The following is a 23,891-nucleotide window of genomic DNA, read 5'->3' as shown; positions in this document are numbered from 1 at the left end:
TACCCAGAGATAGAAAAGCTAGCATACACACTGGTAATTGCAGCTCGGAAGCTCCGCCCGTACTTCCATGCTCACACTGTTATCATTCTCACCGACAAACCTCTGAGGCAAGTCTTACTTAAGCCCGAGGTCTTTGGTCTGCTGACAAAGTGGGCCGCTGAGCTCAGCGAGTACGACCTCCAGTACAAGCCGCGAACTGCCATTAAGGCCCAAGCCATAGCAGATTTCATCGCTGAGCGCACATTCAGCTCCGAAGTCCCCAGGCCGGTTGAGCACGAGGCTCCCAGCTCGGGTGAGCCCGAAGCTCCCAGGCCAGTCGAGTCTAAGTACCGTGAGGTAACAGCCAGTGTGGCATCTCTCCTAGTTCGGCCAAGCGCTAGCTGGGATGAGCAGCCCTGGATCCTTCACGTAGATGGCTCCTCGAACCAACAGGGCAGCGGAGCCGGAATAGTTCTGCACGGCCCAAGTGGCACGAAACTGGAGTGCGCGCTACGCTTCTAGTTCGCGGCATCTAACAATGAAGCGGAGTATGAAGCGTTGATAGCTGGACTAGCTCTAGCCAGAGAAGTAAAAGTCAAGCACATCGTTATCTGCAGCGACTCCCAGCTCGTTGTCAACCAGGTCACCGGTGAGTACAAAGCTCGCGAGCCAACCATGATCACCTATTTAGACAAAGTCAGAGAGGCCCTACTCAACTTCCAGTCACACTTTATCAGGCAAATCCCAAGGTCGGAGAACGTTGAGGCTGACGCCCTGTCCAGATTAGCCAGCGCCAGCGACATCACCATGAGAACCGTGTACATAGAGGACTTGCCTCGGCCTAGCATTCTCGGGGGGGCAGAGGAGGTCGCTCCCGTCGTTCTTGCTACACGGGACCCTCCCTGCAGATCGCAATGCAGCAAGAAGGGTGCAATGCCAGGCAGCCAAATACGTCATGATAGACAAACGGATATACCGGAGATCCTACACGCACCCCTACCTGCGTTGCTTGCGACCTACTGAAGCCGAGCTCGTACTCCGTGACACTCATGAGGGGTTGTGCGGCGGGCACTTGGGGGGCAGGGCCCTTGCCCAGAAGGCACTCCGACAGGGATATTATTGGCCAACAATGAAGACAGACGCTATTGAGCTCGTTAGAAAATGTGACAAATGCTAGAGACATGCCAATATTCACCACCAACCCGTTGCCGACCTCAAGTATCTTACCAGCCCATGGCCCTTTGCACAGTGGGGCATCGATCTACTCGAGCCATTCCCGCCAGCAACGGGTGGGAGGAAGTTCTTAGTAGTAGTAGTGGACTACTTTACCAAGTGGGTAGAAGCCGAACCCCTTGTAACAATCACAGCCCGAAATGTTAAAAACTTTTTTTTGAAGAACATCGTGTGCCGCTTCGGATTACCTCGGGAATTGATTTCTGACAATGGCAAGCAGTTTGAGGACATCAAATTTCAAGACCGGTGCCAAGACATGGGAATCCAACCGAATTTTACTTCAGTCGCACACCCTCAAGCAAACAGCCAGGCAGAAGTCACGAACAGAGCCATCCTCCGCGGACTAAAGGCACGACTGGACCGAGCTAAAGGATTATGGGCAGATGAACTACCCAGTGTTCTATGGGCCTACCGGACCACGGAGAAGACCACCATGAGACAAACACCCTTCAATCTCACCTACGGCACCGAAGTAGTGATCCCTGCAAAGATCGAAGTACCTACGCTGCGACTAGAAGCATATAGTGGTCAGACAAACGAAGATGAGCTACGTACCAACCTCGATCTACTCGATGAAGTAAGGGACCTCGCGTACATCAGGACCGCAGCCTACCAGTAGAGAGTAGCTCGGTACTATAATGCCAGGGTCAAGAAGCGGAACCTCCGCGTGGGCGACCTGGTCCTTCGTAAAGTTATGGTACCGGAGCCCAACGTTGGCAAGCTCGGGTCCAACTAGGAAGGACCTTACCGAGTGAAACGAGTGCTTGGGGAAGGAACGTACGAGCTTGAGACCCTCGAAGGGAAACAAGTACCTCGGGCATGGAATATTGTCAACTTAAGACAATATTATCTGTAAGAATTGGGTAGGCCACGAGCCACTCCCAAAGCCTAAGGGCCAGAATACCGAGCTAACATGACCACAGCACAACAGGACCCAGTTGCCTCTATGGCATGAGCAGACTCCGAGAGTGGGCCACGAGCCACTCCTCCAGCCTAAGGGCTGAAACGCCGAGCTAATAAAGAAACCTCACCAGCATACAAGACTTAGTCACTCCATCAGTACGAACTAAGTACTTGCAGCGCCCAAGGTGCAGGCGGCTCGGGTACGAACCTTGTAACGAATAGCCCGTCCTGGCATGCAACAAGTTGAACTCGTTAAGGACAACTGATGGCAACCTACCCCGGGTGCAGACAGGTCGGGCATATACCCTACTATGTCACTCACCACGGTGTACACAAGGCTACCCCTACTAAACAGTTCAGGACCACGATGGAAGTTAAGGAACACCTACTCTAGGAGTTCAACTCGGTAGGTTAACAGCTCGAGGTGAGACAACCATTTCGGCAAAAATAAATTGCACAAACCCTTAGCAAAAAATATTTCTTCATTACATAAATTTCATTAAAAAAGTCTTGATTACAAGAAAGAGAAAGGGAGAAGACTAAGTTTGTAAATACAGGGACCAAGCTATTTTGGAAGCCCGTTGTCTTTGCTAGGGGCCTCCTTGGGGGCAGTAACTGGGCCAGCATCCTCAGCTTCATCTTCAACACCTTCGTCCTGAGAATCTGGATCATCTTTTGACTGATGCACGATGTCGTCAGTGATCCGCGAAGTGGTGATGGCCCTCGTATCCAGGTCGGGGTAGAGATGCCTGATTAGCCACCGATTGAGTTTGAAGCCCCTGCGGTAGGCCTTGGTCTTCACATCATCAAACCTTAAAGATCTGACATAGTCGGTGACGGCCTGAGTTTTGGCCTCCTTGAGAGCATCCTCGAAGATCACGGTCTTCTCTTTAATATCTTCTTGGAAGTACTCCACCTCGCGCTCCAGCTTCCCCTTTGCCTCCTTAAGGCCCTACATCTCGAGCTTCAGGACGTCCCACTCAGCCTTGAGGTTGTCCACCTCGAGCCCCAAGGCCTCCGGGCCGACCTTGAACTCATTCACCTCGGCCCTCAACTTGTCCTTGTCTCGGGCCAGCTCGCCCTTCTCCGCCATTAGCACCTCGATGAAGCGTTGACCTCCCCCGGGTATGCAGCCAGCTTGCTCTTCTTCAAGCTACACTGGGATTCAAGACGGTTTGGCTCCCCTGACCCTCCGAGCTGGACGCTGTCATCTCTACATCACGAGTGGACAACTCAGAAGCCTCAGCGGCAGCTTCAGCAGGATGAGCCCCGGTAGTAGCCTTTGTAGCCCAAGCCTCGGCAGCGCTATCAGCAGCAGGTTCGGTGGACTTAGTAGAGGGCTCCGCTACCACCTCGGGCCCCTGAGTTACCGTGTCTCCTTCTAGGTCGATGATAGGTGGAGTGCCTGGGAGCTCGGGCTCCGAAGCTGAAGCCTGCGGAGGTTGAGTCTTGGTTGAGGCTTGTGGAGACTCAACGCATGCCTTCTTGGCTACGCGCTTCTTTCTCTTCATCTGGCGGAAGAGTCTTTGGTTGTCAATCTTCTCTGCCTCCATGGGACCTGAAGTAAAACACGGAATTAGCAATCCCGAAGCAAACATACATATAAAAAGCCGAAGTAAAGCAAAACCTACCCGAGCTCAAGCCGGCCTGGACGAGCTTCTCTTCGGATGTGAAGTCCTTATAATTTAACTCGAGCTGAGCCAACATCTGGAGTGCCTTCTTGGTCTTCCCATCTAAGATGACACCGGGGTCTTGAACAGCCACCCTCCAGTCAGTAGGGAAGGGCCACCCCGTGCTGCTCTGAACCACGAAGTAGTCCCGCTTCCAGGCCGGGACTTTACTCGGGAGTCTGTGCATAAGCTTGAAACCCGGGTGGGGAGACAAGTAGTAAGACCGTCTGTGCCCAGAGAGAGTGCCCGAAGCACTCTTCTTTATGGCCAAAATGGTGCTAAGAATGTCCAGGTCGATAGGGAGAGATCGGTAATCAAGTTGGTCCAAAGTAATGTTGAAGTGCACTAGCACCTCGGTAATCAAGTGGTGAAGAGGGAGACGGAGTCCGGCTACTAACTGCTCCCTGAAGACCACGATCTCATTGGGACCGTGCTCCCATGGAAAGTTGCCGGTAGGAAGACTGTAAGAGTACTCCCTAGGAAGGTGAAACCTCTGTATGAGGTCCTGGAGTCTCTCCAGAGTCATGGTGGAAGGGCTGAACTGAACTGGCATCCAACCTCGGTGGGAGGTGGATGCCAGATGACTCGAAGCCACCCGTACATCGGACGGTTGGGCGGCAGAAGAGCCACCCTGAGCCAAGGTACCCACCTCGGGCTCGTCGATGAGGCTATCTACACTAGACGACATAACGAGCTGAAGGGAAGAAACAAATTGGAAGGGAAAAGGAAGCTCGGGAGAACTCACGAAAGGAACGCGACCGGACTGGGAGAACGGGACGAACTGGAAGACCCGAGCTAAGAGACCTCTGGCGCGAGCTCAAACACTAACAATGAAAGCTTTGTGGCGAAGAAATGGCCAAGGGTCCCCCCTATTTATAGCCACAGTTGCGGGCTCCTCGAGGCGAAAACGGTTTAGCGCGTTTTTGACGTTCGCGAAGTCCAAATCGCGTGAGGTCCATGCGTAAACTGGATGCGACTTGGGTCTCTCTTGATCGAACCGGGCACTGGACCGGTCCAGCTGGACGAAGCATGCAACGGAGTGGCATAAGTACCAACACCAAATCCACCCGGCGCGTCATGACCTCCACGCGCTAGGTCATTGCCGCCAGCACAGGGAGTGGGGGGCAATTGATGGAGGGTGATTTGGCCCAACCTCGCAGCACGGGTACACGTGGGCGTGACCTTGCTCAAACAGTGACTCAGTGTGACAGCGCAACAGATGCAACCACAATTCGGAGGGAAGGTCCCACTGAGTTCAGCTCGGCAACTGGGCGGATAAACTACTCGCCGGGAGCCGCCTTACCTGCACCTCCTCCCCGGGGCTCTCTTGATGCCCGAGCTCCTTCCAATGGACCTCGGGCCACTCCCACACAGGAATGCACTGATCCATCTCTGGACACCCCGAGGTATAGACACCTCGGGTCAGCCAGCTCGGCATAACTTGCTACAGGCAGCTCGTCGCTCAAGGGACAGCTCGACGCAAGGTAATTCGTGGAAGGGTAGTTCAGTATACCACAGGAAGGCTTCCTGCTCGACCACCGTACCCGACAAATCTAGGACAGCCGCCATGTCCCTTGCCAGATAGTGTCGTGCCTACCACCTCTAGAAGGTGTCTTGTACCTGACAGGCACGTACCCTGCAGTGACGATCCCGCGCGTGCCACCTCAGCCTTGTCTGTAACGACTACGGCAGGTTGACAGTGGCGGTTGTCCCTGCCCTGTCAGAGGCCAGTGGGCCTGATGCAACGGAATTCTGTTATAAGGGGCCTATTATCAGAGAACAGGGGTATCTTGAAATCTCTTATGCTACCTCACTCTTCGCTCTTATCTTCTCTTTATTTCTTACTCAGAATACTGACTTAATCATCGAAGCGTTCCCGCCGGGCGAACCCCCCGGGGATTCTTCTCCTTCCTCATCTCAGGTACCTCTCAGGAGCCACGCGAGTGCCAGCTAGGAGTGATCAGATCGTGCACCATCACTACCCGCCCTGGTCCTTACTCATTACAAGGCTATTCCATCTCCTTTTGAGAAAGGATTATTTGAGAATTCCTAATTTATGAATAGGTTAATGCTTTGTTGGTCTTATCCTTATGTAATGATTTTTGTATCTTTGAGTCTTGTTTTGGGTTGGGTTATGAGGGGTGAGTTTGTGTGCTACTTTGTTAAGTCTTAGGACAACGCAGGTTATGTCCTTTTTTTTATCTATTTTCCTCCCCTATTATGGTTAATAAAATTTAAGGTGGTCGTCCCTTTCCTAGCAGTAAATTTACTAGTTTGAAAAATAAATAAATAATATAACCTAACCCTTGAAGGTGCCATCTAGTTTGCTAGAAAGGTCCAGGGTTGGTCATAGGTGATGATGGAGGGTGATTTGGCCCGACCTTGCAGCACGGGTACATGTGGGCATGACCTTGCTCAAACAGTGACTCAACGTGACAGTACAACTGACATGACCACAACTCGGGGGGAGGCTCCCATCGAGTTGAACTCGACAACTGGACGGATAAACTACTCGCCAGAAGCCGTCCTGCCTGCGTCTCGTCCCCGGGGTTAAGGCACTTCGGAATACCCTGAGGTCGGGGTACCCTGACCTCTCTCTGTACCCGAGCTCCTCCCGTTGGACTTCGGACCACTCCTCGACGGGAGCTCACCGACCCACCTCTAGACACCCCGGAGTGAAAACACTTTGGGCCAGGTAGCTCGGCATAGCTTGCCACAGGCAGCTCGCTGCCTATGGGATAGCCCAGCACAGGGTAACTCACGAAAGGGTAGTTCGGCGCACCACCGAAAGATCTCCTGCTCGACCACCGTACCCGACAAATCTGGGGACAGCAGCCATGCCCCTCGTCAGACAACGTCGCGCCTGCCACCTTTAGAAGGTGCCTTACACCTGACAGGCACGTACCCTGCAACGACGGCCCCGTGCGTGCCACCTCAGCCTTGCTTGTAACGGTTGTGGCAGACTGACAGTGGCGGTTATACCTGCCCTGTCAGAAGCCAGAGGGCCTGAAGCAACGAAATTCTGTTATAAGAAGCTGATTTTCAAGGAACAAGGTATCTTCGAACCACCTGCGCAATCTGCACTCTTAGCCTTTGTTTTCCCTTTGCTTCTCGCACGGAATACTGACTTAATCATCAGAGCGTTCCCGCCGGGCAAACCCCCGGGAGTTCTTCTTCTTTCTTCTCGTCTCAGGTACCTCTCAGGAGCCACGTGAGTGCCAGCTAGGAGTGACCGGATCGTGCTACATCAGGTGCCATCTAGAGTTGCCCCATCCCAATTTCTCTCTCTCCTTTTTTTTTTACTTTTCTCTTTTTAATCCATGTCATTGTACATGCAAAGCAATGAACAGGGTTAACCCATTCCAGCCAAGTTCGGTTTTTTTTTATATCAATCCCCTATTATAATCCTTGATCTTACCTTCCATCCGATATGTGTATATCAAGTCAAAGAATTTTCTCCTTTTTTTTCAATTTTTATTTTTTAGTTCTATGTCATTTTTAAATAACCAATGAGATACTCTCCTTCTCCATAAAAGAATACCTAAAATATCTCTTTCTCCCCCACATGGGTTCCTAATAACCTAGATGGTATTTGGAAGCATAGACACTTTTTGGGACCGATTTTCAAGAAAAAACACCCATGCTTCCAAGACCCGTTTTTCACAAAAAAGAAATGCTTGTGCCATGTAGGCAATGAGCAATATTATGTTGTTTGGTAAGGTGATTTTCATCACCGTTTTTCATGTATATGTTGACAGATAAGCACCACATAGGATACACATCAGTCAACCGTTGAGGGAAATGGTTCACCGATGCATGAAACGCCAAATTTGGCATTTCATGCATCGGTGGGGTCTCGATTTTCGAGGCATGCCCAATTTTTTAGTAATCGACTGAACCAAACAATGAGATACATAGGCATTTGGATCCGATGTGGCACCGTTTTTTTGAAAAACGGACATGGTTCCAAACATCCCCCTAAATAATCTCCTCTTCTAAAATTTCTCTTGAACTACCTCCATCACTATCCCCCGCTATCTCTTAAATTATCTCTAACTCCTATTAATCTCCTAAATTATCTCTATCTCCTATTTATCCTCTCCCCCACTTTTTATCTACACTAGTAATTAAGCACATGCATTGCATGTAAGGAAAATTTCTTTATATTAATTACTTGAATTTTAGAAATATCATAGTTAAGGTAGAAATTGAAAATTAACAAAAGTAACAATTATTATTATTATTATTATTATTATTATTATTATTATTATTATTATTATTATTATTATTATTATTATTATTATTATTATTATTATTATTATTATTATTATTATTATTATTATTATTGTTGTTGTTGTTGTTGTTGTTGTTGTTATTAAATTTTGTATTCCATTTCTGTCATAAATAAAAATATTTTTTATTTAATATGATGAATACATAACATTAGAAGTGTTCTCAAATGTTTTCGACAAAATTCTAAAAATTTTCATTTTTGGTGTTCTATCTTTTTTTAAATATTTAATATTCAATTATGACATCATGGGTTTCTTTGAAAAATTGGATCAATGACCCACCATCTAGATAAGAAATTAGCTTTGTTGTGGGATTAGTTTTAAATTAGGAAAATTATAGTGAGTCGTTTGTACATTTAAAATTAGGCTACATGTTGGTCCAAAAACCAACAAAACGTTAACAACTAGCTCTATATTTCAAATTATAAAAACCCCCACCATGTCATCGAAGGCTTATGTGGTTATTGCCAACATGGGACTTAATCCATGTTGGACACAACAAAAAGCTTATATTGAAATTTCCCTTTAATGTTGGTCTACCCATCGTTCTCCCTCAATCTCTCTCATTCTCTTTCTCTCCCACTCACGCTCCCTCTCTCATTCTTTCTTTTTAATTTTTCTTACACACATATGGTATTAATCAGATCGTATAAAAGAACATGCGACCAATTTGGTATGGTTCAAAAATCATTACACCAATTTAATAAAAATTCACAAGAAACTATTGGCTATGAAATTTACACCAACTTGATGATAGAAATTTATAACTTTAAGTGCTTGGTCCCTTTAGTTCTTTTGTACGGTCTTATTAATATTATATAAGTTTGTAAGAAAAAAAAAGAATGAAAGAGGGAGAGGGAGAAAGACTAAAGGAGGACGATAGATTGAGAGAGAGACAAAGATTTTAATTTGGTTATAGACTGAAGCTGAGAGAGTGGGAGAGATAGAGGGAGCGGGAGACCAATAGATGACTATGAGAGTGAGAGAAAAGGGAGGGAGATTAAGAGACCGAGGGAGTGGGAGAGAAAATGAAAACCTATTTTTTTATACGTTTTTTGTTGTGTCCAACATGGATTAAGAGTCTCATGTTGGCAATAGCCACATAAGCCTTCGATGACATGGCAAAGTTTAATTTAATTTGAAATGTAGAGCTAGTTGTCGAAATTTTATTGGTTATTGGACCAACTTGCAACCAAATTTAAAATGTACAACTGACTTTGACTATAATTTTCCCTTTAAATTATATATTTCATTTACATTGTATAAAATAATTTTTACTTATCATGCTTAATTTTTGTTTGTCTATGATATCATTTGATCCAAACCACTAACCCACCACCCAAAAAGAAAAATAATTTGATTTCTAGGTTGACATTAAATTTTGTATTACATTTCCATCACTGATAAAATTATTTCTTATGTATAATATTTATTTTTTTGTTCAATATAATGAATGTGTAATATTAGGGGAGTACCCAATATTTTATTTTTTATAAATATATAACATAAGATATGTGCCCAAAATTTTCTCTATCTTTTTTTTTTGGGATTCTTTGTATTTTCTATTTTTATAAATTTTATTATTTAAGTATGTCACCGTTTCATTTCTAGGTAGATTTTAAATTTGGCATTCCATTTTTATCATCAATAAAAATACTTCTTACATTTCATACTTATTTAATTTATTTTTTATTATTTAATTATGACATTATTTATTAGATCATTTTATCCCAAATGGTCGAATTGCTTGCCCACGACCGTGAGGGAATAAAATATTTTGTTTTCAAATTACTTTTGAAAATATTTATTTTTATACTATTAAAATTAATATTATGGATTTAATTACAAGAATTTAACGATGAGAAAAATATATTTTAAATATAGTTTTTAATGAAAGAGAATAAGAAAATATTTTTATTTCCAATTGGTTTAAATTTTACATTCCATTTCCATCATTAATAAAAAATTTCTTATTTATCATAATTATTATTATTTAATGTGTATTTTAAAAAAGTTCCCAATTTTTTTAATTTCTATTTTCTTTTCATTTTATCCATTTTCTTAATTTTATTATTTATTCATGGAAACAACATTTAATTTCCATCATTAATAAAAATATTTCTTATTTATTATACTTATTATTTGTTAATATGTATGTTAAAAATGTTCCCAATTTTTTTAATTTCTAATTTTTGAATTTTATCTATTTTTGAATTTCATTATTTAATCATGGCAACATGGATTAACCCATTTGACCCAAAATAGTTTAATTTCTTTCCACCACTTAGATGAAAATACTATTTTTTCTAGGTAGATTTTAAAAGTATAATCGTTTTTGTTATTGAAATTATTAATTTACTAAGTATGGATTTAATTAATAGAACTTAATGATGAGAAGAAACAAAAATGGCTTAAATAAATGATTCAAGGAACATGAATGCAAGTTAATAAATTAAATATGTTGGATTTAATGAGAAAGAATTGAATGTATTGAATATCTTAAAATTACATGCCTCATTTTTATTAATAAATTTAAATATAGAGGGTTAAATTTTGTCCTCAAAAAATGTCAGAAATATTCTTGAGGCCATTCGTGCTTTTTAAAGTAATATAGATCTATCCAAAGACAATTTGAATTAAAAAAGTTTAAGAATTATTTCAATATTCTAATGAAATTATATAATAACTTTAAAATATTTATTAAAAAGACAAAAATAGTTATAATAGATTTAATAATATTCATATTATAAATAATTTTATATTTTTACAACATTCATCACAAAATTATGTTCTAACAACATAAATTACGATTTCCCAAATTATTTATTTTAAATGTTATTCAAAAAGTAAAAATTAAATATTTCAATATTTCAATAAGTAAATGTCTTAAATAACAGAATATTAAAAATAAATAAATAATTACACAATAAAATATTTAATACTATATAATAACTTTAAAATAAACAAAATTAACATAAAAATATTAAAATATCTTACCTATTATTTAAATATTTAAATAACTAAATATTTTAAATAAAGAAATATTTAACATATCTAGATTTTAAATATTTAAATAACAAAGTTATCTAATTATAGTATAAATTATTATTTTATGGATTAATAAATTCAATAAATAATTAATATTTTAAAATTTAAACAATGATATTATTTAAATAACTAAATAATATTGTAAATAATTAATTGCACTTATATCAATTAATGATTCCAGAAAATAACTTTCAAAAAAAATAATATTTTATAATAATAATTTTAAAATCTTAATCTATATTTATTATATATTTGTATAAACTAAAATTAATATTTATTGTATTTTAGTAATTATTTATTGTTTTTTGTGATAAATATATTTTCAATAATTGTGTATAAATCTATTTTTGTTTTTTATTTAACAAAAAAAAATCAATAATTACTGGAGATTAAACTACTATAATTTAGCTTTTCAATTTGAATTTATTATAGTTTTGTTATAATTTATTGATTAATATTTATTAGAGATTAAACTATTATTTGAGATTACACTATTTATTAACTAATTTAATATATTGTTTAGTGTTTATTGTATTTCCAATAATTGTGTATTCTCTCTATAAATTTTCAACAATTATTAAAGATTAAACTATTATTATTTATTAGAGATTAGACTATTAACTTAGCTAAAATTATGAGTGTTCATGGGTTTGTTTGGTTCAGTTGTAGGTTGTTTGGCCAACCAAATCGACTTGGTTAGGTTGGTGAGTTGGTCACTTGAAATCAACTGACCATTAGTAAAAATCAACCAACTTGAGATGTATTAGTTTGAATCAATTTTCGGTTTGGTCAATTGGTACAAAAAATTTAAAATAAAAAAAAATTATAGTGGTATTATTAAAAAATAAATTTAAAAATTAAATTTATGGTATAAAATATTTTAGACTAAGAAATTTATATTTAAAATTCAAAGTCTACCAGAAATACTAGAAATTGGGTTGGTTGGCTTCATCTAGGCGTGCAAGTCGGGTTGGCCTGAGTTAACAGTTTCCACTGTTTTGGGCTCGGGTTTCGGGTTGGACCTGTTGAAATTTTGACAAAATCCCAACCCTAACCCAGAAAAGTTGCACCCCTAGTTTCATCAATTTGATAAACAACTCTAGCTGAAATTAATTATTGTTATTTTTGTATTATAAAAAAATATTAAAAGTATTATGTAAAATATAAATAATTTTTAATTATTTAAAAAGTTAAAAATATAAAACAATTATATACTTTTATGTGTTTTTGTTATTTAGCTTTTGCTTAACAAATCCCGTCACATGCATCACACGGATTTCTGCTAGTTTTCTTTTATTTCCTTATCGTTTTTTGTTTTTTTATCATTTATTCTTTCCCGATTTAGATAGATATGATTTGTTTCCTTTTCTCATTTTTTTTCTTAAAAAAATATGAATTAATTTCCCATGTTTAATTGCTTACTTCCTGTTAAAACACAGAAAGTTTCACGTGTAAATATTAGCTTTCTATTTTTACACTTTTTTCTTTATTCCTGTTTCTGCATTTGCCAATCGTTTTTGTTCGTGGGTTCGTTGGTCTCCTTAAAACAAAGAAGTTAATTTACTTAATTCAATAAAATTAAATTAATTAAGCTAATATAATTAACTTCATTAACATAACTAATTTAATTAGTAAAAAAATGATTATTTTTTAAATTAAGTTTTAACCGAAAATGCATTTAATAAAATATAAAAATAAGGTTTAATAAAAGGTAAATTAGGAATGACCTAGCTCCTTCCACATTAGTTTCACTTAACAAATCGTATGCATCAAACAGTACCGACCAATAAAAAATGAAAATACAAAAAATTAAAAAGTAAAGAATTCCATCTAACTAGAATAATGGGCCCGATTTATGACTGAAGAACCAGACTGAAGAGTCTTTTCCCAAAGTTTCCAAACATCGAATATGGAACGGTCGAAACAATAAAAGTTGAAGGGGTTTGTAGTAAGGAGAAGCCGAGGGGTTGTACGTTGCACCTACTCGATTAATGCTCTCCCGTCTCTAGAGCTCCCCCATCAATTTTCAAATTTTTTTTGGAGCAAATGCAATGTTTGTCTATATACATGACAGACTATCAGGAGAAGGACCATCAAACTCCACCGGCATCAAACGAAAATGGTGACCTCAGCCTCAGGTAGTTTTTTTAACCATCCACTGAAAGTCTGAAACTGTATGTGTTTTCCTTTTCTTCTGTATATGTTTCAAATTATCTCACGAAATGGAGGATTTTGGATCTGGGTCCTTAAACTGAATACTGTTGCGTCTGCCGGCCTTTTTTTTTTTTCTGTCACCTATCATGGGCGACTGGACCATTTTGGTTATTCCTGTTGCATACTTTAGCGTCAGAATGGCTTCTCTCTCTAAGTCGACAACATACTATTTGTGCGTATGTGTTTTAATTCATTGGTCACTCGTGGAACGATGGAGGCCAAAGTGGAATTGCACAGATGTTCATTTCTTATGGGTCGGGTGATATCATTAACACCCTACAATTTAATTACGTCAACAACGGTGGAAAATTTGTGATGTCCGAAAAACAAGGCAGACTTGATGGATCAAAATTCCGTGACGTGAGTAACAGGCCCTATTTTAAAGGATTTACAATACTTAGTTGTTTGCTATCATTCTATTTCTCTCTAGCATATATTTCCCAATTAATATCCATTCAGGTTTGTTTTTACAAATGCAACCAAACGCAGCCCTAATATTGGCCTCTTTGTTGTACGGTTGTACCTGTAGCTAGCTGTAGGTCGATCTTGATTATCCCTCGGAGTTTGTAGAGATCAACTCGGCGCGCGCCCATTATCTCATAAAGCGCTCCGATAGGGATATTTTTGGCCGACGATAAAGCATGATGCTGTCCAGTTAGTCCGGAAGTGCGATAGTTGCCAACGCCACTCTAATCTATATCACCAGCCCATGACCCCTTTGAGACCGACCGTCAGTCCATGGTCGTTCACCCAATGGGGGATGGACATCCTCGGCCCCTTCCCCACCATCGTTGTAGACTTGTTCATGGGCCGGGTGGCCCAACGAGTCGGCCCGGCTAGGCCCCGCCCCCGGACGGGCTTGAACAGGCTTTTTGGCCCGCGGGCTTAACCTCGGGCCAAAAAGCCCGGCCCGCATAAAATTCGAGTCGGGCTCGGGCTTTGCCAAAATAGCCTGGCCCGACCTATAGTTAAACCTAAGTAAAAACCCTATGTGATGTCCATTTGAATAAATTTTTTGATTTAAGAAGGTTGTTGATTCACTTGTAAGCCCATTGTTCTTTTAAATAGGGGAAAAAATATATGAATTAAAATAGATAATGTCAATTTGAATAGGGAAAAATTCAAACTGCTTTTATTAGGTCGGGCTTCGGGCTTTTTATCAGATTCGGCCTCGGGCCCAAGTTGTAGGCCCGTTGGTCGGGCCGGGCTCAGGCTCGGGCCTAACATTTTTCTGTTAATAAAGAGTAAAAGCCCGGCCCGGCCCGACCCATTATGTGGTTGCACAGAAGAAGTTTCTTCTCGTAGCAGTAGACTACTTCACGAAGTGGGTAGAAGCCGAAGCCCTGGCGTGCATCACCGCCCACAATGCCTGAAACTGACTTTGGCAAGGAACCATCTGTCGCTTCGGTATCCCGCGCGTGCTCATCATAGACAACGGAACACATCTCACTAACAAGAAGTTCGAGGCCCTCTACGCCGACCTAAGGATCAATCACCGGACTATCGCGATACACTGACCTCAGAGCAACGGGCAGACCGAGGTAACCAACTGCATCCTACTACACAGCCTGAAAACACGCCTAGATCAGTCCAAGGGAAGGTGGATTGAGGAGCTGTCGAGCATTCTTTTAGCTTACAGGACGACCCCGCGAACTACCACCGGAGAGACCCCTTTCAGTCTGACCTACGGGGCTGAGGCCCTGATCCCCGTCAAGATAGATACCCCAACCCTTCGGACCGAGCTCTTTGACGAGGGGCAGAATGACAAAGATCTACACGTGGAGTTGAACTAAGTAGAAGAAGCTCGGGCCCGAGCACATGTGAAGATGGTTGCACAACAGTAGAAGATGGCATGGCATTACGATTCTAAGGTAAGGAGACGCGAATTCAAGACAGGCGATTGCATTCTACGCAAAGTCATAGTCCCCATACCAAGAGAAGGGAAGCTCGGATCAAACCGGAAAGGGTCGTATAGGGTCACCAGAGTCCTCGGACCAGGTACTTATAGACTCGAAGACCTTGAGGGTTGACTTATACCGAAGAGTTGGACCAGGTACTTATAGACGCAAAGTCATCGACCCAGAGGCACGCACACACTACACACGCACATGCTAAGTCTCACTACCAACTTAGCTTATTCCATCAATCCCCAAACGACTGAGCCCATTGTGCCCGGCTCGACAACACATTGCCAAGCAAGCTACCTAACTTAGCTACCAACGACTGAGCCTAAACGTGGAGGAAGAACCCCTCCGCCCACTAAGACCTGAGGGCAGTCGAGGAACTTCGTACCACCGCCGACTTAACAGCTGAGAAAGCTGGGAAACGGCTAGCCCCAGAAGGGCCCCAAAGGCTTTCGAGACCAAAAACTGAGCATCACATGGCTAAGAGCTCATAAATCGTAAGATCTCAGACAACGGTAACCTCGATCAACACAAGACTGGGGACGCCGAGGCATAGCCTGGTCGGCTACACCTCGGCCAGCACAAGATTGGGGATGCCAGGAAATAGCCTGACCAGCTACACCTTGGCCAACAGTAACCTCAGTCAGCACAAGACTAGGGACGCCGAGGCATAGACTAGTTGGCTACACCTCAGCCAACGGTAACCTCAGTCATCACAAGACTAGGGATGCCAAGGCATAGCCCGACTGGCTACACCTCGGCCAACGGTAACCTTGGTCAGCACAAGACTAGGGATGCCGAGGCATAGCCCAGCCGGCTACACCTTGGCCAACGACACCTCAACCAGCACAAGACTAGGCACGCCAAGGCATATCCTGGCCGGCTACACCTCGGACAATGACACCTCAGCCAGCGCAAGATGGGAGATGTTGAGGCTTCGCCCGGCCGGCCATGCCTCAGCCAAGCACGCCTCAGTCGGCCATACCTCGGCTAACGGACTAGAATCGTAAAGTACGAAGAGGACGCCCGAAGCACAGCCCGGCTCGACCCACACAGTAGCCCGACCGGCCACACCTTGTCCAGCGAAAGAAAAATGGTATAAGTAACAAGATGTAGAGACGTAGCTCAGCTCAGCACGCATAATAGCCCAGCAGGGCATGCTTCGGCTAGAAAAAGGAAAATGCACATGCACAAGTATAACAACAACAACAACAGGCATAATCAACATGAAGAAGAACTGATATTCAACTTAAGATGGTCCATTACATCGTTTAAGGCTTGGCCGAGCCAGCAGAAAAAAAAAAAAAAAAAAAAAAAAAAAAAAAAAAAAAAAAAAAAAAAAAAAAAAAAACACAGGAAATAATGAGCCTAGGAGGTCGCTGATCAGTCTTTGACGGTAGAATCAGCAGCACCAACATCAGCTTCGGCCTCATCCTCAGCTCCCTTGGCGGACCCTTGCGGAGAATTGGGGTCAAAAGCATCCTAGCCTTGCAACTCGACAGCCAACTCCGGGTGACGGCGAAGGATCCTTCGTCGAAAAAGGTTGAACCCAACTGCAAAGGAAGCCTCGGCATACTCAGCCTTGAGCTCAACGATCAGAGGACTCCTCAGCAATGACCAACACAACACGGACGATACGCATGCTCGGAAGTTCCTCAGCCGGGCAACGAACCTAGAAAACTTCATTCCTCGATTTCAGAACTAGGGGAGTGGTGTTCGGGTCATGGCTGAGCTGGCTCTACGAGACACATGGCCGCCCAAATATCACCCTGCCACGTCATACTAACTCAGTCGGGTCGACATAGCTTGGCCACGTTGGGATAGCTCGACCAAGCTACGCTATTACTGGGGAACCCCATCTTATCCTTCCAGCCACGTCAACTACACGTCATATGGACAAGCACAACTACGGGTACAGAGGAGTAAAGAAGAAGACTCCGCTGGGGAATGGGACTCCATCTCGAATACCTCGGCAACTAATTTCATCCCGACAACCCCGGAAGCCCAGTCTGACTAGGACACAGAACTTCGGCTACAAAAAGGTACTCCATACTTGAGCTAAGGCATCCAACTTCTGAGACCTACACCGCTACTTAGCTCGGACTGGCATCCTTATAGCTCGGCCCGACCATCCTATCACCTCCTACTGACTTGAGCATCGGAGTTCTTACCCGGGGATCACTCCCCGGGCCTCTGACTTCTGTTTCCTTGATTGCAGGTCTTGAAATGCGGCCTCGTCCTTGTAGCTCGGCCCCGCCCTGCAAGCAAGGACTATCTGATTGCCCTTCCTGGTTCGTGCACCACCTCGATTGAGCAGCATCAAAATCGAATATCCGATTCAATTCGATTCGATTCGAATTCAACCAATTGACTTTTCAAATATGAGTTCGAATCCAATTAAAAGAAAATATCAAATAGACACTGTATACATTTTGAAGTGTGGTTTAAAGCAAGCACCATGACATTCCATCTTCATTGTTATAGAGTTTCTAGCTTAAGAGGAATCTCATGGAATGTCGTGATATTTAGCATGATAACATCACCAAGATTTTGCTCTTAAAAAAGATTTTTTTATCAGAAATTATGATCAAGAAAGATTTTATTAAAATTGAAAAGTAACAGGATGCGTGTTATCTAGAGATCCTAATAACAGGGGAAAGAACACAGCATGTGAAGGAATTAATCTGAAAAATCTACATCATAACCAAAAACCAAAGAACCAGTAAATCATTATCTAAATCACTATCAGAAATTTGTGATCTGAAAATTTTAGCTTAGGAAAAGAGCTGAAAAATCTAAATCACTATCTCATTAGAAGAAGAGCTGAAAAATCTGAAAATTTTAGCATAGGAAAAGAGCTGGAAAATCTAAATCACTATCTCATTAGAAGAAGAGCTGAAAATTCTAAAAATTTTAGCATAGGAACCAATCTGTAAGATTGTAATCAAATTACCTTGAGAAAAGAGGCTGGGGATGGTGGCAGGCATGGGTTCCCAGCAGTGCGAATGCAATGCGTTCCTGGCGGCAGTCGTGGGGTGCAGCACAAGACAGGTGATGCTGGACGGTTGATGCCTGGGGGTTTCTTGAGCTTGAATAGCGGCGAATGGGCAAAGGAGACAGCGTTGAGCTTGAGCTATGGCCGGTGATCGATGTTCAACTGCTATCACTGGCGCTGCTGTTAGTGACGGTGGTTGCTTGGGCGGCGATTCACTGTCTCTCTGAGACTGAGAAAAAAGAGATAGAGGTAAGAGGAAAGATGAGATGAGCGACAACGGTGATGAGGGGTGATGATCGGTGACAGACCAATGGTGGTTGCTCGGGCGACGTCCGACAACAGCGAAGGGAGTGACGGAGGTCGGAGGGTCAGGGTTTTACTTTAGGGTTTTGAGAGGTAACTGATAAGGAGGTTCGTTTGAATGAAAGAGTTCGATTTTGAGATTATTTTTTATCTTCTTTTTTTTTAATCTTTATATTAGAATATATATATATATATTATATATACATATATATATAATGGTTTAGATATTTACCGAATCGGATCAATATATATCCAAATTCGATTCAATTATACCAGGCCTAGTTCCAACCATTCTTATACAAATGTGTAGTGGCATAGACCATGAGCTACTCAGAATGGCTCCACAAGTACCTCTGCAATAAGTTTTAGTCTGTCCCAATATTATAATGGATTTTACATAACCAGACTAATAGTGAAGTGGTACATGTAATGCTTCTATTTCCAATAACCTCACTCATTCTAGTTGCCTATCATTCCCTAATTTTATGTTTTTCTAAATTCTACACATTTTTCCAGTGAAGACTAACAATATAAACATAGCTAAATGGGTAAAACATATTCACCCATCAATACCTACAGAAGTTTTACTCAGCCAGCCTATTCTAGATTGATTTTTCCAGATCCATGAATTCCTCAAATTATATTAAAGGTCTTTTAATAACCATACTAATTCAGTGTGTAGTCAATCTGTAGGTACTTAGCTGGGACTCCAGCACTGAAACTCTCTGCACACAAAACAATTAAATGGAGAAATATCGCAGTCAGTTCAAGAACAGGGAAACGGGAAGTTCTGGTATTAATTGTCTCATCTCATGTTCTCTTTGATGCATTGCACATGAGGCGCTTTAAAGAATGTCAGCAGTCAGTTTAGATAGAGACAGGGAATCCAAAATATCTTGTATTGTGTCATCTCATTTGAACAAAGACAGCAAAATTAAATTCAACCTCATATCATTGCATCCAGTATCAATTCTACAAATATGGGTCATTGCTTGGTGCGATGCTTTTTATTTAATTTTGCTGCGAAATTGCTGGTGCAATGTTAAAATCTCAGGCTGAGACTAGTAAGAATATAGGTTTGAGTCTGTGAGCAGCAACTTTATGCCAGGAAAAAACAAAGGTTAGTTGCATATCCAATCCACTCTTGGGTCTGAAATGGGTCTCTTCTCAACTCTACTCTGATGTGAGAGGGTAATGTTGAACTGCTAAGAACAACTTAATAGATTTTGACCATTTGGAAGACATCTGGAATGAAAGAATTTAAAGGGAATGCAAATCCATTGAAGCGTATATCAAAGGTTCATTATCAATCATGATTTAGCAGTGAAAGCCACATAGGATTGTCATTAAAATTTGTTTGGTATAAGAGCCACAAATTAAACAAAATCAGTAATATTGCATTAACAATGTATCTTAATTGATATACAGAAAACAAACATCCATAGTAAGCATTTTTAGCTTCAACTGAATTCAGAATATTCCAACCACCAATTAGATACAGAATTATTGAAGAATATATTGAAGAGTACACAATATTAAACTCCAAAAATCTAAGAAATTAAGTATCCCTGATTATTTTATAATTTAGAATGCATCTAAAAAGCAAACACAAGAGTAACAATAACAAGAGTGACAGAACTAACCTCAGAGAATGCCGAAAAGGACTGACATGCACAAGGAATAGCAATTTGGATCAGTGAACTGGATACAGACCTAACCTCAGAGAACAACGGCGCCTTCTGAACATGATGCCTCAGCTTTTTGGTATCCTGAAGCAGAAAGAAAAGAATTTGTCATACAAAATAGCATAACGCCGATAGATCTTACATTCTTAGCAAATTGCATGTAAGGCAAATAAAGTTTAAAAGCAGATATCACGAAGAGAATCATCACATCACTATCTATCTTTTCCGCCAAAAAAGGAAAACAAATAAAATGAATGCTTTCAGTTTTGCTTATTCGCAAATTCTGAAATGGTACGAAAAAACCCAAAAGAGAAAAACTTATCCCCGTTCGTCTTAAAACAAAAGTAGGAGGTATACTCTGTTTCACAGCCCTAAAACATGGATTTCTGAATGAGAACAATTTTAACAAGAAAATAAATACAGAAATTGAAAATTTTAAAGAGTTTCAAGCTCTAGAACATTGATTCTGGGAAACAATTGCTCAATCTTGTTTGTTTACTCACGAATTCAGAGAAGGGGTATAAGAAAGCCGAAAAAAAAACACTAATCCAAATTGTTTCTCAAGCTCCGAAACTTCGATTCAGGGCGGAAATTGAAAAAAAAAATTTGGACCATTTCTCGATTTGTGCGTGTCATCCTTGCGCAGGGGCCATGCTAATCTTCTCTGTATCGTTCCAATTTTATCGGATGTCTCCGAAGAGACAACCATGTTATCGTGTTGTTGTTAAATCAACCTTCTCGTTTCTTTGTAAGTAAACGATGTGGGATGAAGCTATGATTCTCCCCACAATCACAGACCTAGACAGCCAGATATGAACAGCCCAAACCAGGACTTCAGCTCGGGATCCAGTTATCGCCATCCGTGTGACGACTGACAAGCTCTTCTTGCAATGTAAGGTGGGCTAGACGATCAACGAGTCAACCCAAACTGGCCCGTGAATTAGCGCATGAAGAATGAAGAAGGGAGATTTTTCTTGTTGAATGGATGGAGAATGGAGTTCTTATCACCCTATAAAAGAACAGATTTCAAAATCCTTGAAACTATTTTATGTCAAATGTTTATCGTGTCTTCAATTCAACCATCTTGTCTTTGTTGTTAAAACAAACAGCTGATAATCAAGATGACGAATTTATACCAGGAACTTATCAATATAATAAAGCCATTACTGAATGCTGGACCTGGCTATGTGGGATCATGATCAACAGGATGCACGAGCAAAATAACATAACGCCAATAAAGTTAAGATTTTTAAGAAACAGAATGCAAATAAAGTTGATAAAGAGATATCATTAACAGTGAGCATCCATGCCCAGTTTTACATTACAGTTTGTTTGAACACCTATCTTTTCCGCCAAAAAAATGAGAAAATAGCGCCTTCAATCTTCTTTTGCTCACGAATACAGAAAAAGGACACAAGAAAGCCAAAAGAAAAACTTATAACCAAATTCATTTTCAAACTAAACCCAGAACTATACTCAGTTCTCAATGAGAGCAGAAAGAAAAACTTAACCAAATTCCTTCTCGAGCAAAACCCAAAACAATACCCTGTTTCTCAGCCCTACAGGCATGAGTTCTGGAATTGAACAATATTAACGATAACAACAAAATGCAAAAAAGGAAAATTTTTCAGAACTTGAAGCGGAAATTGAAAAAAAATATTTGGACAATTTCTCGATTTGTGTGTGTCATCCTTGAGCAGGGGCCATGCTAATCTTCTCTGTATCGTTCCAATTTTGTCAGATGTCTCCGAAGAGACAACCATACTATTGAGTTGTTGTTAAATCAACCTTCTCATTTCTTTGTAAGTAAGCGATGTGGGATGAAACTCAAATGAGGACCTGTTTTAGGGCCCATTACCAGGGCTCAAATGAGGGACTTTGGACAGTGTTTCACTTGTGGCTTGCGAGTTGCGACTGTGAGGCAGAAACTCAAATGAGGACCTGTTTCATGGCCCATTACCTAAAGCAGGGCTCGGTGATCTCTTCTCCTAGTCTAGCTGCATCAATACGTTGCAGGGCAGCCACCGGATAATGGTTGGGTGAGGTCAAACACTGATGTGATCCCATCCAGCTCCATCATCACCACATTGCCAGCAACAACCAGGAAAATCTTTCTATGCTGTTCGATCCGAAGTGTTTTGAACCAAGGTCGCAGTTAGATGATTGGTGCTGTCTGTGGGAATCGCAGACCGTTCTACAGGCCGATCTACAGAAAGCCATCCCAAACCCTCTTTCTGTGCTATCAAAAAAGATGTCAAGAAACGCATCCAACCGTTCTACAGGCCGATCCCGCTCTCACCACCGCATCCCCATGCATCGCGAACTTCAACAACAGCCTCAGCCGTAGACCACGATCGACCCCGCCTAGTTCCAAGCAATGCAACAGAAGGTCGACCTGATCTTGCTAATGATGCAAACACTGGGATCTACAACACAACCTCCTCAGACCATCCCCCCTCCTGCCCCAACGCTTATTGTGGCCATCCTCGCTCTGAGGACCCCAAAAAGCATCAATCAGACAAGGGCGTGGCGCAATCTGGCCAAGAAAGGCAACAGTCGTCAAGAAGATCGAACTCCTCAGCCCGGTCTCGTGGACGTAACAGCCGCAGGAAGACGCACCATTCTACCCGAGTTCCGATGAAAGAAAGGCTCAGCAAAAGGTCATGCAAACGCTGATTTCCATCGCCGAATCCAGATTGGTTAAGGATCGCCCAGCGGCACCCAAAAATGAAAGGACCATGCACACGGCCTCGAATAATAGGGCACAGAAATCAAGGAACTCAGACAACGCCTAACCAAGTTGGAACACAGCCAAACTGAAAGAAGTACGACTCCTCCCATGGTCCGGCCCGCGGAACCCAGCAACCAACCCGCCAAAGAGCTAGTCTTCAGCCAAGAAATTGTGGACGTGCTCCCCCCAACCTGCTGGCGAGCTCCACGGTTTGAAAGGTACGACGGAGCCACAGACCCCAATGATCGCCTTAAAGAATTCAAAGCTCAAATGATGTTGAACGAATGAGCCACAGACCCCGAAGGCTTGATGTGCAAAGCTTTCATAGCAACCCTCAAGGGAGTGGCTCTGACATGGTACTCCTCCCTTCCCCCGTGCTCCATCTCCTCTTGGGAGCAGTTGGAGAGCCAGTCAGATGGCCCGAAAAGATGAAGTCCCAGAACAACAAGAGGAATAGGGACAAATACTACGATTTCCATCGAGACCATGACCACGAGACAAGCAACTGCCATGACCTACACCATCACCTCGAGGACCTGATCAGGTACGAATACCTCGGGGGGCTTATTGACATCAAGGAGGACAAGCCGATGGAAGAACCATGCCGGATAGACCAACCTCCATCCTGAGCTTCCCCAACTAGAGTCATTGCCGTGATTTTAGGAGGGATGGCCTCTAGAGGGGAGAGTAGCTCGGGGCGCAAGGAAAATGCGCAGTTGCTCGAGATCGATGACAGGGAGCAGAAGAGAAGGAGAGAGGATCTGGGTACCTTCACCAATGACGACATTAGGGGGGTCCAGACCCCGCACGATGATGCCCTGGTGATCATAGGCGAGATAGAAAACTCTGAAGTTCGACACATCCTAGTATACATGGGAATCTCGGTCAATATCCTCTTCGAAGAAGCCTTTGAACAGCTTGGCATTGGCAAGGA

General features: G+C 42.1%; 1 long non-coding RNA gene and 2 other non-coding genes across 3 annotated transcripts; all 3 read right to left on the bottom strand.

The window, feature by feature from the left end:
* Nucleotides 1–16,543: 16,543 nt before the first annotated feature.
* Nucleotides 16,544–22,078, bottom strand: LOC148790223 (uncharacterized). The gene is made up of 3 exons (XR_016078744.1): nucleotides 20,730–22,078; nucleotides 20,185–20,310; nucleotides 16,544–18,467 (listed from the first exon to the last, which is right to left on the bottom strand). It is a non-coding gene; the product is annotated as an uncharacterized LOC148790223 (long non-coding RNA).
* Nucleotides 20,827–20,929, bottom strand: LOC148790225 (U6 spliceosomal RNA). The gene has a single exon (XR_016079041.1). It is a non-coding gene; the product is annotated as a U6 spliceosomal RNA (small nuclear RNA).
* On the bottom strand, nucleotides 21,881–21,983 carry LOC148790224 (U6 spliceosomal RNA). The gene has a single exon (XR_016079055.1). It is a non-coding gene; the product is annotated as a U6 spliceosomal RNA (small nuclear RNA).
* Nucleotides 22,079–23,891: the final 1,813 nt, after the last annotated feature.

The sequence above is a fragment of the Nelumbo nucifera genome, chromosome 7 (assembly GCF_055504915.1).
Source record: "Nelumbo nucifera cultivar China Antique chromosome 7, China Antique-T2T, whole genome shotgun sequence".
Lineage (NCBI taxonomy): Eukaryota > Viridiplantae > Streptophyta > Magnoliopsida > Proteales > Nelumbonaceae > Nelumbo > Nelumbo nucifera.
Note: the sequence above shows the minus strand (reverse complement) of the source record. Positions and strands in the feature narration are given on the sequence as shown.